The sequence below is a fragment of the Brachyhypopomus gauderio genome, chromosome 6 (genome assembly GCF_052324685.1).
Source record: "Brachyhypopomus gauderio isolate BG-103 chromosome 6, BGAUD_0.2, whole genome shotgun sequence".
In the NCBI taxonomy this organism is placed as follows: Eukaryota; Metazoa; Chordata; class Actinopteri; order Gymnotiformes; family Hypopomidae; genus Brachyhypopomus; species Brachyhypopomus gauderio.
In genome coordinates, this window is record NC_135216.1 from 1,795,247 (window position 1) to 1,815,127 (window position 19,881).

General features: G+C 41.8%; 2 long non-coding RNA genes across 2 annotated transcripts; both read left to right on the forward strand.

Annotated features, from left to right (window-relative positions):
- Positions 1 to 2,367: 2,367 nt before the first annotated feature.
- On the forward strand, positions 2,368 to 3,226 carry LOC143516140 (uncharacterized). The gene is made up of 4 exons (XR_013131571.1): positions 2,368 to 2,696; positions 2,771 to 2,833; positions 2,932 to 3,038; positions 3,125 to 3,226. It is a non-coding gene; the product is annotated as an uncharacterized LOC143516140 (long non-coding RNA).
- A 116-nt stretch (positions 3,227 to 3,342) lies between these two features.
- Positions 3,343 to 16,078, forward strand: LOC143516464 (uncharacterized). The gene is made up of 6 exons (XR_013131681.1): positions 3,343 to 3,391; positions 3,469 to 3,552; positions 3,656 to 3,721; positions 15,375 to 15,435; positions 15,882 to 15,932; positions 16,038 to 16,078. It is a non-coding gene; the product is annotated as an uncharacterized LOC143516464 (long non-coding RNA).
- The last annotated feature ends 3,803 nt before the right edge of the window (positions 16,079 to 19,881 follow it).

A 19,881-nucleotide genomic window follows, 5' to 3' on the forward strand; every position in this document is an offset into this window, starting at 1 on the left:
GTTTTTGGACGAATTAATAAATAAATAAAAATTATATTATTATTAATAATAATAAAAATAATTTAGACCTCTTTCAAAACCCTCATTCAATGCCAAAGAGTTGTTGGTACTTTTTTATTGTATTGTGTTTTTTTTTAACTTGAAATGATAATACAAAGGCAGGTTGAAGATATTACGTTAATTCACCGTTAATAGTTCAACATTTGCATAATCATTTAACATTAAACGTTGTTTCAACGTTGAAACAACAGACAGAATTTCAACCACATTTCAACGTTGAAGGTCGGTCGTGTTCCAGCTGGGTTCATAATAAACCAATTTTCATCTTGCTAATGCTAGTAACTAGTTTCCTTTGGTGATCATACAAAATATGTTAAGTTTATCTAATCTAGGTGTCTAAGTAAGTGACGGTAAAAACTGATGTAAGAAGACGAGCGGTTAGCTAAACAGAATACTAAATACTTATGTATGTTGTGTTCTTCATATTGGACATAAACTGTTGAATTAATTAGTGTTTGCTGTAGTAACTTATCATTTGTAATGGTTGTGCTGTTCGGTACCGCATGGACACTTTGAGGGGGATTATTCAGTAGTGCATGGCATGTAACAGCCATAATCCTCATTAACCAGTTCACTGAAAAACTACTAATATAATGCTATTTATATTTTTATATCATCCATCTATAGATGCATATCACGGTTTTGGAAAAAGGACAGGTGCTAAAAAATGAAATAGTAGATATTTAAGAAATGTACTGTACTTTATTATGTTGGCAATCACAGATCATTATTCCTGTCCACTTTTATGTTTTTTTTTGTAAACTTATAAAACGTGTATTGTGTTATTTAAATACCATTTAAAGAACATTTTGATCTTTAAATGATAAAAGTCTTAAGGGTGAATTTATTGGATTTATATTTCCTGGTTGAAAAACGTAAGCGACACGTAGGAGGAGTTGGATTAGATCTAGCTCCGCCCCCTGTACATATTACAAAACCCCAGAACCATTTGACCAGAGGACACTGCCAAAACACATGCAAGAACATGCCAATGACACTCAAGGAACATTTCTGGCATAATTTATCAGCTGACAGTTTCATTTGGAATGCTCGGTATGGGGTAATATAGAATCTGTGAACAAATTTGTAATTAATTAGTTGGTGGGCAAATGGTTTGCCCCCCGTCAACAATAGGTTGTTGTGCCATATCGGTGAGTTTTTGTGGAATTTAAGCACATTACCCATGTTCTTATCAGCCTGCGACCATACCGGTAGGGAGTGACTAATGACTGCACCAAAATGCAGTTTGGCTGTCTTTTGTTTGATTCCAGCAAAGGGAAGATCTTCTAATCTATGAGGTTTGACAATGTTCTTCTCGAGGTCACGCCGTGTTACTTTAGACCAGGGATGTCAAAGTCAAATACACCGAGGGCCAAAAAACCAAATTTGCTACAAGCCGAGGGCCGGACTGGTTCAATGTTTATTAAAACATATTGAAATGATTGCACATAGCCTATTGAACCAAGACCTAACACAGTGTATATTATTTAATGCTTAAATGAATAAAGCAATATTTTCTTATAGATCTGTCAGTAATTTCAATTGAAAACATTTTTCAACAAGCAAACAGATAAAAACAAACTTCCTTCAAAGAAAACATGTCCTGTACATTAAATGAATAAAGTAATAAAGGTTTGAAAAGTGCTGGAATTTAGGCTAAAGTGCTTGAAAATGCTTGAAATTGTAACGACTTCGTTTCACAACAAATAGCTGTCTGACTGAACAGTTCTCTTGTATTACGTTAACAAATACGAGCCTCTTGTAATCCCAGGGTGAAACATGAGAGAACGTGAAGACGTTAAGATTGGGCGTTTTGAAAATAAACAACCATTAAATAATGTGAATAAAAAAGCGAATTATTTCGAATTATTTCGAATCATTTCGACTATATGTATAAATATTTAACTTTAACTGGTGCGCGCAGTTACAAAATTTGAGAGGTGCACGACCTTGCGAATCGACAGTGTGCAACGCCCTCGCGCACGGGCGGAGCCACTGCGATTACGTCATTTTCGCCGCGCAGACCCTCACCGCTTGTGTGCGCTGCAGTGACTTCACAGGCTACCGCATATCCGTGACTACATGGATATGCTCTTGTCCTGGGCTCATATGCCAAATGTCTGCATTTATGACTTCGCCAGAGGGTTGGCCAGACACGCAAATCTCAGAGTACCTGAAGCAATTCCATTCCACCCATATAAAGGGCGTGTGGCAGACTGTACCCCAGAAAACATTCAGGCTGCAAAAGAGGGAAAGCTGAAGGTCTCTTTCCACTGGTTAAAAGAGAAGATACCAGGCACTGATGGACACCCAGTCACTGGCTTATCTGTGCACGTTGCTCTGTATGATGCATTCCATGAAGACAATGCCAAAGATGAAAAAGATGTTCTTCGGAAAATTAATCTGATTCCAGAGCTTGCTGGGTGGCTGAACAGTCAAGTGGTGGAACAGCTCTTTTCAGAGCTAAAGAAGAACAACTACTTTTTGAACAACATGTCATCTTCTTCACATGTGTTCTTTATGTGGAATATGATGCATCATCTGAATGAAAAGCATAACAAAGACTTCTGAGACGAGACAGAAGAATGTGGGTGGACTCTCTGTATGCCTTAATCACCTTGGTCAAGCAACAGCTAGTAAGTTACTTCAAGATGGTTATTTAAATACTTGAAATTCATCAGGAAGGGTAAAAACATTGTGACTTCGTTAGGTTCTGCCTCCCTTGGATGTAACACCAACAAGCCTCAAGTGACTGTGGTGGGGGAAAATAAAGGTAGTCTAATAAAGTGTAAATAGCTTTCAACATGACTCAGTTCAGTATTCAGTATTGTCTTTCTGGGTTAAACAATGCATTTCTTTATACTCTTAAAGATGAACATCTGTGTGGTCCAGCTTGTGAAGATCTAACAAAGATAGGAGACATAAAGCCACAGCGCTCAAGCTGGGGTCAGCATAGACATGCACTTCAAGATCAGTTGGTGAGTGAGTGTGATTGAGGCGAGGTATTCTAATTATTTATATTGTTTACTTGTAAGGACTAATTTATAAATCTTGTGATTTAAAGCTTGCTTATGTACTGGATCTAAACCGTCCAGCAAATGAATTAATTGTGAAGATAGTCAACCTACTTAACGAGAGCTGATTTTTGGACGTTGGGACTGAATCAGCTAGTAAAGTCAACGGTAAGAATAATTTAAGGTTGTGGGGTTTTTTTGCATGTTTGTTTTTTAATATGCCTTCTGAAAAATAGTGAGTGTCAGTAACCATGTTTATTTGTTGTCAGATCTTGAATTGTTGTTTTTCAGTGATAACAGAAATGGCAAGAAAACAGGTAAGTCTATATCCACTAGCTTGCTAGTTTTTTGTCCTCATTATAAAGTTTTCAGTGTGTGTGTTATATATATATAGGGGAAACTTGTCTATGTACAAGATGCATATGTTGTTCCAACATGGCTGCCACCGCTGAAAATCAGCCCTATGTTATCAGTACCGGTAAAGTTTGTTTACCGTCTAAAAATCATAATTACTCCACAGGCTTTGTTATTGCCATTTGAAATGTAGAGTCTGTTCATTAAAATTATTTTATTGTATTCAGAGTGATGCTGACCAAATGGACATGATTTTTTTCCCTGCCTGGAAACCAGGACACTATATGTTGTGTGTAAGTGGTGTATGTAGACCGATCAGCCATGACGTTACCACCACTGTTTTCCTCCACATATTGTCCATTTCATCAGCCTCACTGACCATATAGTTCTCACTTTTGTAGTTCTATAATTCCAGACTGTAGTCCTGTATCTGTTTCTCTGCATACTTTATCCTCCTTTCACCCTGTTCTTCAGTGGTCAGGTCCACACAGGTCATGGTGGTGGTGTGTATGTTGTGCTGGTACGAGTGGATCAGTGTAAACTCTGTGTAGAAATAGAAAAGCTACAGAAATTATTATTCTCCAAACTTAAAATCCCACCTGAAACGGCCAACACCATAACCTTTCACCGCGCACACCGCCTGGGAGGAATAAACACGCAAAACAAACGCCCCAGACCCATTGTGGCAAAAGTGGAACACTATAAACACAAACAACTCATACTCGGCAAAGGAAGAGAACTGAAAGGAACAAACTATGGCATAAATGACCAATACCCCCGTGAAATACTTGACAGACGGAAAAAATTACTCACCGTGAGAAAACAGCTGATTCAAAACGGAAAACGGGCAGTTCTCTGCGTGGATAAACTATACATGGATGGCCAGCTATACAGAGATCAAGAAATCACTCCCTGGCTGTACTGATACGAGATGGATGATCATCAGTGAAGATACATCACAATTGACTACCTGACTGCTGACTACAAGCTCTCTTTTCTCCCTTAAACCTGATTCGATGTCTATATGTATGTATATATATATATATATATATATATATATATATATATATATATATATATATTAGTGGTGGGACTTTAATGCATTAATTTCGATTAATTAATTACAGGAAAATTAACGCACTAAAAAAATTAACGCATTTTAACGCATGAGACACTTTTGCACCGTGGAATGTTTCTCGTGGAGTTCCAGACATACAGATAATATGGACGCACAATAAGATCATGATGGAGATGAAGAGGCTACGCTGGTGGAGGAGAAATTTAAATATAAGAAACTTCCAGATGGAAGTACAAACACAAATAGTGTTATTTACACTTTATGTAGGAAGGAGTTCGCTTATCACAGAAACACTTCCACCCTTCGTTACCACCTCAACGCAAAACATGTTGGGGCTAACACGCAGGTCAGTAATGATAACTTAGCTGCTAAATGTATTCCTAGTACGATAGGGTGACCAAACGTCCGTATTTCCCGGGACATGTCCGTATTTCACATCCTGTCCAGGGCGTCACAGGGTTTTTTAAGTGAGGAAATGTCCTGGTTTTTAAATTACCTTCATTGGACTATTAAGACTGGATTAAACTTTCGCGAGTGACCGTAGCGCGCAACTCCGCACGCATTTAAACTTGACACGTCACATTATTTACAGAGTTGTTCGCTCTCTGTGGTCGAAGATAAAGGCTTACAAGAAGCGCTGCACATTGCGTCAACTGATGCAAGTTACGAACTGCCGTCCAGAAAGACAATGTCGAAGAAAATCCAGCAGCTGTATGATGAGGAAAGGGAAGTAAAACAGATTATTGTGAAGAGCGCCACAAATGTGGCTCTGACTGGGGATCACTGGACCTCTGTTAGCAACAAGAATTATCTTGGTGTGACAGCTCATATTATAGATGATGAATCTGTATATGATGAAGATCCAGTCATTTGCTTTGAGCATGCAGAAGACCACTTCTAGGCACTATGGAGATGCCTGTGGCAGAGGCCTGGGAAATTTAAGAAAAATATACCATCTAAAATGGTATTTAAAAACATCTTCTGATTTATTTCAATTCTTCCAATATCCTGAGCAAAACTCCCAAAATTAAACAACATTTTTGGTCAGAATTTCCAGTGTTCTGAATTGTTTTCTGCACTCATCTATTGGTCTGTGTAGTAGACTGGTGGAAAAATAAACAAGATGTTGAAGTTTATGATTATGTTCATTGATTCATTCATCATTCAAACTTAAATTAATATTTCTCATGTTAAATACTGAAATGCAATTAATTTCGATTAATTAATTACAAAGCTTCCGATTAATTCAATTAATTTTTTTAATCGCATCCCACCCCTAATATATATATCTACCTGCCTACATATTGGTTGATCTACATAGCTAGACAATTACAAATATTTTAATAAGTATACATACAAATATATATATATAATTAACATACATAAGAATGTACATCTGAATATGTACTAATAACTATCCATCATATCATCGCACTCGTCTACACTACACCTTCCTTCATGTACAAAAGAGGAAAACGACCCTGCATTACTGTCACGTTGAGGACCCCGGCCCCTCCCCTTTGGGCGTGTGTATACGTGGTCCACGTGCTTTGTCTGCGTCTATGGAACTCTGTGGTGAAGGCTATGTCGTGTGATAATGTGTATCACCTGTGAATCGTCTCGTAATCACATGGGGCTAATGTGGTTTGTCTATTTAATGTGCGCTCGCGCAGTGTCCTGTGCTTGTCGTTGTCTAAGTCTACACGTTTCAGTGTGAGTGTTCTATGTTTTACGTGCGCTGTCTTGCGCAAATAAGTGTAGAAAATAAACGTGACGTCTGCAAAAGCAAGGATCTGTGTCTCGTCCTTCGCCTCGCACCCAACGTCACAGAACGAGGAGCCTACAAGAGACACCGAAAGAATGCCAGGCTATGCCACCCGGCCGAAGAGGGCACAGCGCCCCAGCAAGCGGCATCACCGCACGTCTTCCTCCCCCCCGCGCCGCGAGGCCCCGCCGACTCTGGCGCAGCTTCAGGAAGATCCAGAGTGCGCCTACCTGCTCTGCGCGGCTCGGGAAACGGCTATTCCCGAGTTACAGGAGGAATACCGCTGGACAGCTGTGCGGGTGTGGCTGGAGAAGCGCCCCTCCCCCTCCCGGGAGCTCTCGCCCCTGCGTAGGGGTGTCCACGAGCTTGAGGGGTATTCCTCCCCGCCCCACGAGGACACGCCTACGCTGGAACAACTAGAGCAGGACCCGGTGTGTGCGTCCCTGCTGCGTCAGGCTCGGGAACATGACCACCCCGAGTCTGCGGAGAAGGTCCGCCAGGAGGCGGTGCGGATGTGGAGGAAATATCCCCCCTCATCCTCCAGGGATCCCTCACCCCTGCGGGTGGGTTCCTTTATGCTCTGCGGGACAGAGAGGACCCCCGAGAGCGAGTTTGGGGAGGGGGACTCTCCCAGCGAGGAGGAGGAGCAGGCGGACGAGGAGGAGACCTACCCTCCTTCGCTATACGACGCCTCCACTGTAGACTACGGTGGAGGGGAGGAGGAGGAGGACTACCCTCCGTCAGAGGACTCCGCCTCCACTGTGGACTACGGTGGAGGGGAGGAGCAGGACGACGAGGAAGAGGGCTACCCTCCGTCGCTATGCGACGGTTCCACCGTCGACTACGGTGAAGAGGAAGGGGAGTCGGAGGAGGACGAATACCTCCCTCCGCCCGTAGGTTCCTCTCCCCCCGTAAAGGAAGAGGAGGAGGACTCCTATGCGGAGGACGAGGACAGTCCGCCCCCCTCTGAGTGTTCTGCGGGGACTGTGAAGGGGAGGTGGAGTTCATCCACTGAGCACACCGGAGGAGAGAGCATGGACTGCTCTCGGGGTGGCAGCCCGGAGCAGCCCATGAGTTGGAGCCGGGGCAGCGAGGCGGAGGATATGGACGTGGTAGCGCCCACGGTCGACTCCAGAGGGCGGTCGCGAGGCGAGAGGGGCGCACCAAACGGCCAGCTGGGGGTGGAGCCCGCCAGTCACGCTGCACCCTGCGCGTCCGCCAGCCGTCCTGCACCCGGCGCGTCCGCCAGCCGTCCTGCACCCGGCGCGTCCGCCAGCCACCCTGCACCGGGCGGAGGCTATGCAGCAAAGGCGGGAGGAGGACCGTTCAGCGCAGCACCGGCAGCTCCCGATCTCTCTCCCCTTATCGGCCTACTCCTGGCGCGCAGCCTGGCGCCTGTGTCTTATGTGTGTGTGCCTGTGTTCGTAAGTCTGCCCGTTTGTGTACCTAACCCCTTTTTACCTCTCGTTCCTCTTTGTGTTAATGTACCCGTGTGTGTATTCGTATCTGTTCCGTTGAATGTGTCTAACGTTTTTTCCCCAGTCTTCCCAGGGAGGGTGTGCTAGGCGATTCGTGACAGACGCTTCGCCAAGGGCAGTCACCTCCCAGATGCAGGATTGAGCGTGTCGGATCCGCCCATCGTCGTGGGTTCGGGGCACTCGGTCCTGTTGGCACCCCGGGACGGGTAGTGCCCTTGGAGGGGGCGTCTGTCACGTTGAGGACCCCGGCCCCTCCCCTTTGGGCGTGTGTATACGTGGTCCACGTGCTTTGTCTGCGTCTATGGAACTCTGTGGTGAAGGCTATGTCGTGTGATAATGTGTATCACCTGTGAATCGTCTCGTAATCACATGGGGCTAATGTGGTTTGTCTATTTAATGTGCGCTCGCGCAGTGTCCTGTGCTCGTCGTTGTCTAAGTCTACACGTTTCAGTGTGAGTGTCCTATGTTTTACGTGCGCTGTCTTGCGCAAATAAGTGTAGAAAATAAACGTGACGTCTGCAAAAGCAAGGATCTGTGTCTCGTCCTTCGCCTCGCACCCAACGTCACAATTACCCTCCTTTTCCCCACCCCTATCTTTCTCTCTATCCTCTGTCTGTCCCAAATAAATTACATTCACCTAAATAGAATCATGAACATAACTATACAATTAATTACAAACTATTGGACACCTTACAACACTCCAACATGCTACAATTAAAATTTGTTACATGGAACATACATGGAATCGGCTCCCAAGAAAAAAAAAACTAAAATATTTTCCTATCTCAATAGATTAAAAGCAGATATATGCCTCCTACAGGAAACTCACCTAACAGAATCAGATCAACAAAAATTGAAATCAGCAGAATAATCACATATTTACAGCCAATTACAACTCTAAGCAAAGAGGTGTAGCCATTTTAATTCATAACAAAATTACATTCACACACAATGCTACAATCAAAAACCCAGATGGACGATACATCATCATAAATATCACCATTAACAACCACACTTTTACCATTGCTAACATCTACGGACCAAACATCGACAATCCCTCTTTTTTCCATGACTTCTTCACACAAGTAACCTCAATAACTAACTCTTCAATAATAATAGGAGGCGATTTTAATACAGTTATTGATCCAACACTAGACCGGTCAGCCTATACTCAGAATACACGCAACTGGAATTCCACTGAAATAATAAAACAATACATGCAAGATTTCGGTCTTGGTGATAGCTGGCGACAAAATCATCCAACCACCAAAGAATTCACATTTTACTCAGCAGTACATAAATCATACTCACGCATTGACTATTTTTTAATCAGTAATTCAATTCTGTCAAATATTGTACATACACAAATTCACCCTATAACAATAAGTGACCATGCTCCTGTCTCAATAATATGGAACTCAAACCAACAACACAAACAGACATTTAGATGGCGCCTTAACACATCACTTCTCAATGATCAAGAATTCGATAACTATATTAAAAAAGAGTGGACATCCTTTTTAGAAATAAATGACACTCCAGACATACCAGCATCACTTTTATGGGAAACAGGTAAAGCAGTGCTAAGAGGAAAAATAATCTCATACGCTACATTTAAAAAGAAGAAAGAAACAGAACTTGAGATAAAGTTAGAATAAAAAATTAAGGAATTAGAAAATATTACCATAAGTAACCCATCTGAAGATAAGCAAAAAGAACTTAGGAAACTTAGATACGATTTAAACGAATTGACAAATAAAAAAACTAAATTCCTACTACAAAGATTAAGACATGAAAACGTCGAATACTCAAATAAATCTGGAAAATATTTAGCAAATCTTATTAAGCGTAATAAAGAAAAAACATTTATTCCAACCATAAAAAACTTAGCAGGGAAAACAGTGCAGACACCTGATGAGATAAACAACACCTTTAAAGATTTTTTCAAAAAAGTATACTCATCAGACAATGAAACCAACTTAGACGAAATTAATAATTTCCTGGACCATATCAAACTACCTAAATTAACTGAAAACCAAAAACAAACACTCGAAAGACCATTATCCCTAGAAGAACTTTACAAAGCTTTAAAACATATGCCCAACAGTAAAGCCCCAGGACCTGATGGATTCCCTGCTGAGTTTTATAAACACTTTTGGCCATCCTTATCACAACTCTTTTAACAGAAATCAAACAAAATGCAAAACTCCCAACAAACATGAATACTGCAACCATCTCCCTTCACCCAGAGCCGGAGTGGCTAATCGGGAGATTCGGGAGGATTCCCGATGGGCCGGCTCATGTCAATCTCTAGTTTGGGCCGATTGGGATGGAAAAATAATTTTGGGCCGGATTTGCGCATGAAATTCCCGGGCTGAAAAAGTGGCCCACTCCGGCCATGCCTTCACCTTAAACCAAACAAAGACCCTACCCAACCATCTAGCTACAGACCATTATCATTAATGAATACAGACACAAAAATAATCAGCAAGGCGCTAGCCAACAGAGTAGAAACAGTAATTCATAATTTAATACATCCTGATCAAACGGGTTTTCTCAAAGGTCGACACTCATCCACAAATATGCGCAGATTAGTGAACATAATAGATTACACCTCACACCAAAACATACCAACAGCAATTATAACTCTAGATGCAGAAAAAGCCTTTGACAGAGTAAACTGGAAATTCTTATTTACCACACTGTATAAACTCGGATTTGGAGAATCATTCATTAACTAGATACAGATCTTATACACTGCACCTAAGGCTACAGTCAACACCAACGGGGTAATATCACAACCTTTCACATTACACCGGGGGACCAGACAAGGATGCTCACTCTCTCCTTATCTATTCTCTATCTTCATAGAACCACTAGCAGCAGCAATACGACAAAACACAAACATTAAAGGAATCCAAACACCTAACATGGAAAATAAAATCAGTCTATATGCAGACGACATCTTACTATTTCTACAAAAACCACATCTCAATAACAAAAATAATTCAAACAATTGAAACCTATTCAATAATATCAGAGTACTCAATTAACTGGTCAAAATCTGCAATTCTCCCAATACATATAAATAAATGTGATAATGAACTGAAAACATTACCTATCCCAATATGTAGTAATTACATCACATATCTGGGTATAAAGATATCTCCCCAGCTGTCACAATTGTTCAAGCTTAACTACAATCCATTAACTAAAACAATAAGTGACGATCTTCACCGCTGGACTACACTTCCCCTCTCACTTGCTGGCAGAATTGCTACGATTAAAATGACAATATTACCAAAAATCAATTATTTATTTTCAATGATTCCCATTCAGCCCCCACTCACTTGGTTTCAGACTTTAAATACCACAATAACTGATTATTATTGGAAGAATAAACCAGCTAGAATCAAACTCACAACGTTACAGAATTCGAAATCATATGGCGGTCTAGAGGCACCAGATTTCCACCATTATTACTGGCAAATCAATTACAATATATATTAAAATGGATAAAACCTAATAGTACAGATAGATCATGGACTGATTTAGAACAAGCACTATGTAAAGATATACAAATATCCAATTTACCATTTATCAGCCAAACAATTAAACATCACCCATGTTTTTATAATACAACTGTGGCCACAACTCTGACAGCCTGGTGGAATTTTCACAAACTAACAAACTCAGCACTAACACCAACCATCCACTCACCCATCTGGAATAACCCGGACTTTACAATTAATAAAAAAACATTAAATTATCTATCATGGACTAATAAGGGAATCACACACCTAAAACATCTGTATAACAATACCACACTGATGTCACTACCACAAATAACCCAGAATTACGGAATCGAAAGAACTCAGTTCTTACAATATCACCAGTTAAGATCACTCATCAGTTCAAAAATCAATCCAACTACTCTAGCCCTCTCTACACCAATCTCAGAACTTCTTAACATTAATACAGCAAATAAAACATTATCCAAAATATATAAAATTATATCTCAATTAAATCTTAACATGAGCCTACCGTATAAGCAATGGGAAGATTTATCATCAACTTTTAATACCAACTTTTGGATACAGATATGTAATAATAACTATAGCATTATCACAAATACTAATTTACAACTAATCCAGTATAAAGTTATCCACCGAGTACACTATACCACATACAAAATGTATAAAATGGGATTCACAAACTCACCAAACTGTACACACTGTAATCAGAACACTGTTGATAATTATATCCATGCTATGTGGCACTGCACTCCAGTTAACCTGCTCAAGCACTAAATACCCAAATTCATCCAACACCTTCATTATGCCTACTAGGGGACATTTCAACCATTAGCACAACACCACAAAACAATAGAACAATCCTAATGTCGCTAGTCATTGCCAAAAAAGTCATCCTCATGAATTGGAAAACAAAAAATAACAAACATCAATCACTGGAAAAATCTTCTAATATATTATATCCCCCCAGATACACACTTAGAGCCTACCATAAATTCAGATACAGACTTAATCTAGACACAACTAACTCAAATATTACATCACAACATAAGCAAATTCAACTGTCGCAAACAAATCACAAGTTCATGATTAAAGTACATTTCTATCTTTTTATAAGCAATATGGTATATTATATATTATTGTATTATATTATGTTTGTGACGGGCAGGGGTGCAACGAAAAGGAAGCGATCACGCCAAGTCTCAGGGAAAAATGATGGTTTAATAGAAAGTGTGCAAACCTAAAACCCGTCCACTATCTCCAAATTAAGGATATAATGACCAGCGGTCAACTGGTACAAAGACAAGACATATATAGGCAAACAAACGACCCTCAGGTGAGACGGATCACGGGCTCCGCCCACCTGAGGGACGCACATGACGTCACCAGACAACAACAACAACAGCCGCTGTGGACGGAGGCGGCCGGTAGGGGGCCACCTCACCGTGACAGACCCCTCCCACCAAGCCGCACTCCCCTCCACTGGGTGTGTGGCACACAGCGGCTGCACACAAAACATGAAGGGGCAGGAAGGCAGAGACAGGCAGGAACACACCTCCTGCCGTCCGGGAGCTGAAACAAAACACAAAACATTAGGCAGCTCACCTCCCCGGGCGGGACCCTGGACCGACCGGGCCGTTAACAACACAAAACCACGCCCCAGTCGGTCACAGGGCCCTCACGCCCTAACCGGCATTCAGCCGGTAAGCCCCATGGGTGTGAGGACGAGGACCTACGGCTCCTCTCGTCCCTCGTGTGTGTGTGGGTGTGCAGGCTACCTCTCCAAGGCGTAGCTACTTCACCTCCTGGACCTACCTCCTCCCAGAGCTGACCCCTGCCTTCTGCTAGGGGTCACCCCAGCCTCCTGGGGAGCCAACCCCTCTCGGGGCCTCTCATCTCAAGGTGGACTCCTCCACCCAACCCAGGAGCGCCAGAGACCGAGGCCCAGAGCACCCACGACGCGGGCTAGGGAGCAGCCCCAAGGGCCTCCTGGTCACCCCGGGCAGGAGGGAGGATCTCCATCCCCAGCAGGAGCTTCTCAGACCGGAGCCCCATGGTCCCCAAACATCCAGGGGCCCCAGCCCTGCCAGGTGGAGACCCCGACAAGGTCCAGGAACACTGCCAAGGAGAAGCACCTGCACAGAGAACACAACCTCACACACACACACACACATATATACAAACACAAAACACAAACGCGCCTTACCCTCTTCAGGGCCTCCCTTGGGAGAGACGCCCTCCGTGCCACACCCCATGGCACGGGACCACAGCCGGTCCCCCCCCAAACACACATTCCGGGGGAGGAGCATGCGTGGAATTACACGCAAACAATCGACAACACACTAGGACAAAACACACACGCAAATACTAAACAAACAAAAAACGGTGTACAAACAGACAGACGGAACCCATCACATGCGTGCTCTGCTTACACAAACACAGTGACGCGCGCCGCTCAGAGCCGCAGTTGCTCTCCACATTAAACACACGACACACGGGGAGCGAGGCGACAGTGACGAGCGGCAACCGCGTCACACATAAAACATTCAACATAGAACATAACGAGCACGCACACTGGTCCACACGTCCGTCAACATGTACACACATTCACAACACACACGAGAGTCTACCAGGCAGACACCCTGGTCCTCGCCGTGCCACATACACACAAGTGCACGACGGAACTCCGGCAACATACAACGGACACGAAGAGCTGTCTCAGGGCAGACTGCCCTGGTCCTCACCGTGCTACACACACACACACACACACACAAAACACAAAAGCACGGCGGAGCTCTTCAAACAAAACACCACGCAGACAAATACTTACCACGAGACATGACCACGAACGAAGGAGAAAATAAAAGAGACTCGGCGGCTTCCGAAGGGTGGCTGGTCATTCTGTGACGGGCAGGGGTGAGCAACGAAAAGGAAGCGATCACGCCAAGTCTCAGGGAAAAATGATGGTTTAATAGAAAGTGTGCAAACCTAAAACCCGTGCACTATCTCCAAATTAAGTATATAATGACCAGCGGTCAACTGGTACAAAGACAAGACATATATAGGCAAACAAACGACCCTCAGGTGAGACGGATCACGGGCTCCACCCACCTGAGGGACGCACATGACGTCACCAGACAACAACAACAACAGCCGCTGTGGACGGAGGCGGCCGGTAGGGGGCCGCCTCACCGTGACAATGTTATATTATAATATACTATATTGCACTATATTATACCATATACATATTATATATCTGTATAACCCCCTCTTCCTTTTGTTTCTGTCCCCCTTTACACCCCCCCTTTTCTTCTCCCTTTATACCCCCCTCCCCCCCATTTAAAATGTGCTAAATTTATATATGTTTTTATGATTGAATAAACAATAAAGTATCAATAGTCCTCCGAAGAGGGGGGGTGTTGGTGGGAAAAAAAAAGAAATTATTAGATTTTTTTTCTCTAAATATACATTAACACTGTTTGAATTATACATGTCTGTTTGACAGGTCCTGAAACCAAGGGAAAGAGAGATTCTCTTTCTCAATTCCTTAGACTTTGATGACCAGCAGTACATTGAAATATTCAGGTTTTATAGAATAATATGCAAATGTTAAAATAATTGCTTCGTTCAGATGATTGTTCGACATGTTCCAAAATTGCCAAATGTTCTATGGTAATTGTTTTGTATTCCAACTCTTTGTCCGTTTTGTGCTTTATAACTGCTGAGTTCCTGTTTTTTTGTTTTTATGATGCATGAATACTTTGGCTATTAACTGAACTAACTCTTTCCCCTATGTATGATCACTAACTGAACTAATTTGTCATTCCATTGGCTTGCCATCAGTCAAACATGAAAAAGCAATTGTGTAAGTTTGAAAGTGATTTAAAATACTGTACAAATTGATTTCTGCCTCAAACATTTTGTAAGAGCAGATAATGTTTGGAATATGTAATGTAAAAAAGAGTTTTAGAGATTCATTTCAAGGTTTGTTGGTGGTGTCATGGTTCAAAGTTTTTCCAGTTGTTTTAAAATGAACAGTGTTTTACTAAAAGTTCCTAACCTGATCCTGATGTGTTCTGTAAACTTCAACAGTGGTGTGGCAAACCAGATCACTCCTGGACCATGAACTTTGAGAACTACTCGTGATTTTAAAGTAAAATGTTTTTTTTTATTATTATTATTATTCAATTAATTCCTCTGTCTCATTTTCTTTATCTTTATCTTCTTTCTCTTCATCCTCTCTTCTTCGTCCTCTTCATTCTCCTTTTTCTTCATCCTCCTCTTTTTCTTCGGTTTTCTTTCTCTTTTGTCCTACTCTTCTTCATTCTCCTCTTCATCTTCTTCTTAGTCCTCTTTGTTGCCACCGTCATTGTCTTCATCGTGCTCTTTTTCTTTGTCCTACTCTGTCCTCTTCATCCTTCTCTTCTTCTACCTCCTTCTTTTTAGTCCTCATCCTCTTCTACATTGTTGTCCTTGTCCCTTCTTCACCCTCCTTTGCTTTGACCTCTTCCTCTTCTTCTCCTTGTCATTTGTACAGGCATGTAAATAACTGATTGATGATCAATCAGCCCTAATTGCAACTATGTTCTTGCATTATAGGGAATCCCACAACAATCCCATGGTATTGATTGTGGCGTGTTCATTCTAATGGTAAATCCCTATATGTTTTTTATTTCCTGTGGGTGAAAAAACAAAGATTACATGAGTAATTAGAGATCTGCTCTGATCATGTTTGCATATTTGTTCACTTAACAGTATGCATTCTATCTGTCAATGGATGGAAGCTTTGATTTTTCTGTGGTATGTATATTATGTTTTATGCATATTATGTAGTGTTTGCTAAGTATTCTCTGATGATTCACTAAAGTGAAATGTCTTGAATCCTTCCTTTAGCTTGACATGTCATGCATTTGGAAATGGTGGTGCCTTGTACTTTTGGAGAACTTCTCCCTTGGAATGTATGCATGCTAAATTTATTAACACTAGAAGCGCCAAAGCTCCGGTCATTTGACCGCTGTGACGTCTACTAGAAGCGCCGCCTCTGGTCGACCTAATTATACCTAGAAGCGCCGAGCACCGGTCACTTGACCGCAGCAGCACAAAAAAAAATAATATCTTTGCACTGGATCCAATTTCAGAACCCTCCTTTCATGACTTTTCCCAGAATTGTCCTTTTAATAAACTAGTATTTTTACATTGTTAAAAGAAACCCTGCACATGCTAGTTTCAATCGATTTCGCTCGTATCTCTGTAATATTGTCGTCGTTGCCTACACTTCAAGACTGTGATTCTCTTTTCTGCCAGCGGGTGTCGCAAAGATTCGTATGTCATTTAATATTTAGTATAACTAAATAAAGATCAATAGTTTTCAAAACTAAATTATTCACAAAGTTCAAACTGATTATTGTGTAAAGACAAAACGGAATTCGTCCGTTGAACGAAAGTGAAAGTGTTTCACTTTCCAAAGTCTTAAAATATATACTTTATTTATTAATATTATTTAATATATACTATATATAAGTTTACATCAATGGTTTTCAAACCGTGAGAGCGTCTTGCTTTGCCTAATAAATGCTTTAGTAGTTTGCAGGAATTCTGCGAATGGTAATTAGCCTACCTATCAAGTCAATATCTCAAAGAAATGATCTCTCGGGTATAATCCCTCTTCGCCAGGGCTAGCTGTTAGATACATACATTATGTATGGCTGCTTTTGACACACTGGCATTACAAAAGAATTAAGCAGAATGCAAGTTACGTATGTAAATGCATACCTTTGCGAGCAAAACTGAGATGATGGCATGGGCGGTGCTGTTATGAACACTTTATTCACAATAGCATTCATGAGGCAACGTGAGCTATAAATTCGTCGGGACGCGGCTACACAGTTTGAGTGAAAACTCTGCTTGGGGGGGGGCGCTAGTGAGCAACGCATGGAGTAGACGTGTTCGAGGGAGCTCCTCTGCACCAAACCTTTAAAACTCTTTTTTTGCGCCATCTATCAATAAAGTTCCAGCATTCGTTTAGCTCACGCTGAAAGAGAACATCTATTGCTGTAATTCTCTGTCTTTTAGCGTTAAAATGCCACCAAAAGGCTCGAAACAACCGAAAGAATCTCCGCAGTCGGCTACAGGCATGGATGACTCCATTAGCCGCGAAGCTAGCCAAGCAACTAGCGGTGAAGACCTGCCTCTGGCCTGGGAAAAAGTGTCAAACAAGATCTTGCAGACGATAAATGAGAGGTTTGATAAGTTTGAACTGTCTTTCCAGACTTTGCAAACTACGCTACAGACAGTTACGGAGAAGATGGGCGTCGCTGAGGAGCAAATTCAAGAGCACGAGGCTCGCATTAGCTCACTTGAAACGACACTCTCGGAGACCCAGAGGAAGAACGAACTCCTCAGGTTAAAACTCGATGACTTGGAGGGTCGGTCACGCCGTAACAACATCAAAATAGTCGGAGTGCCAGAAGGAGAGGAAAAGGGGAAGCCAACGGAGTTTGTCGTCGGTCTGCTCCCCAAGCTGCTGGGAGCTGCGCACTTCGCGGAGCCACTGATCGTTGACCGGGCCCACCGTGTGCTCCAGCCAAAACCCCCAAAAGGAGCAAAACCCCGCACGATCATCGCGCGTGTTCATTTCTACACCGAAAAGGAGCGGATTTTGCGACTCAGAGCCGGGCGCAACCTTGACTACAACGGGCATAAAGTATACATCTTTCCGGACTACACGGCCGAGGTATTGAGCCAGCGGAGGAGCTTTAGGGATGTCATGCAAACTCTTCGAGCGCTACAGGTGACCCACACACTCCGTTTTCCCGCGAAACTCTGTGTTCAGCAGAACGGTCAATTCAAGAGCTTCACGTCCCCCGCTGAAGCGGCTAAATTTGTGGAAACGCACCTCAAACAAGTCTGAATAAGGACTGTAATACTATAGTCATTGACTGGTTTCAGCGGCAAAGCCGTGTAATAACGTTTCTCGGGGTTTATAACAGATGGTGCTATTTTCTTTGATATACACACTTAAATATGGTGCGGAGAAGCTACGGAGGTAGTGTAACTTGGTTGTAGCTACACCAGAGACTTATTTAGGTCTCGGTGCACTTAGTGTTCCTGTCTCCTAGGGTTGATACAGTGCTCCTTAGCAGGAGCTTACTGAGTTGGGGTGGGATGTTTAACAGGGTGTTAAGGTTAGGTTATGTTACTTTTCCCCTTTCATTTTTGGTGTTTTTTTTTTCCTTTTGTTGTTCGATCGTTTGTTTGTTTGTTTTTTCTTTCTCAGGCTGCCGTCTTATCGTTTTCTTTTTTTTCCTTCAGACTTAGATGTCTGTAGTCAATGATGCTGGGACTGGGGTCACTATTGCATCCTGGAATGTAAAAGGGCTGGGGCACCCGATTAAAAGAGGTAGGGTCTTCTCACATTTGAAGTCCCTCAAGGCTGATATAATTTTCCTCCAGGAAACCCATATTGCTAAGACACAACCAAGTAGACTCAGAGCTGGTTGGGTGTCCCAGGTCTATCAAGCAACATTTACTTCCAAGGCTAGAGGTGTTGCTATTCTCTTCCGTAAAAATATCCCCTTCCAGTTGGAAACTATGGTCTCTGATCCTCAGGGTAGATTCGTTATAGTCTCGGGTCACATTAACTCTTTTCCTTTGACTTTGGTTAATGTTTATGGCCCAAATTTTGATGCACCTGATTTTTTTTGCAAACTGTTTGATGCTGTTCCGGAGGATAAATATACAAACATTGTAATGGGTGGTGATTTTAATTGCTTTCTGGATCCTTATATGGACCGACTTTCTCAAAGGCCACCACCTGTGCTACTGTCAGTTAATATGTTAAAAAATCTTCTGAATTCTAGGAACCTGGTAGACATATGGAGATTGCAGCGCCCAACTCAGAAAGAATTTTCTTTTTATTCTCATGTGCACAAGTCATTTAGCAGAATTGACTATTTTTTGGTGAATTCTGAACTTATTTCTAATGTGGGAGACACCAAGTATCATAATATTTTGATTTCAGATCATTGCCCAATTACTCTTCAACTTAAATGCAATATAGTTAAAGAAAAATATAGTTGGCGTTTCAATCCTCTTTTACTTAAAGATCCATTATTTAATAAATATATTAAGTCAAAATTAAACGAATTCTTAGAAATAAATGACAATGGCGAGGTTTCAGATTGTACTCTCTGGGAGTCCCTGAAGGTAGTCATGAGAGGTTACATCATCTCATACGAAGCACAAAAAAAGAAAATTAACAACATCAGACTTTTGGAAATTCAAAGGGAACTCACGTTAATCGAACATGCATATAGTTCTTCTCTTGCACAATCAGACTATAATAAAATTTTAAAACTAAAATATGAATATAATTCAATTCTTAGTAAGCGTGTAGAAATTTCTTTACTTAAAATGAAACATAAATATTTTGAATTGGGAGATAAGCCGGAGAGATTATTAGCCAGGCAATTAAAAGGAATAAAATCCAAACAAGCTATTCATAGAATCAAAGCAAAGTCTGGTGAACTACTCACAGATCCGAAGCAAATAAACGGTTGTTTCAGGGAGTTTTACACTAATCTCTACTCTTCTTCTTTGG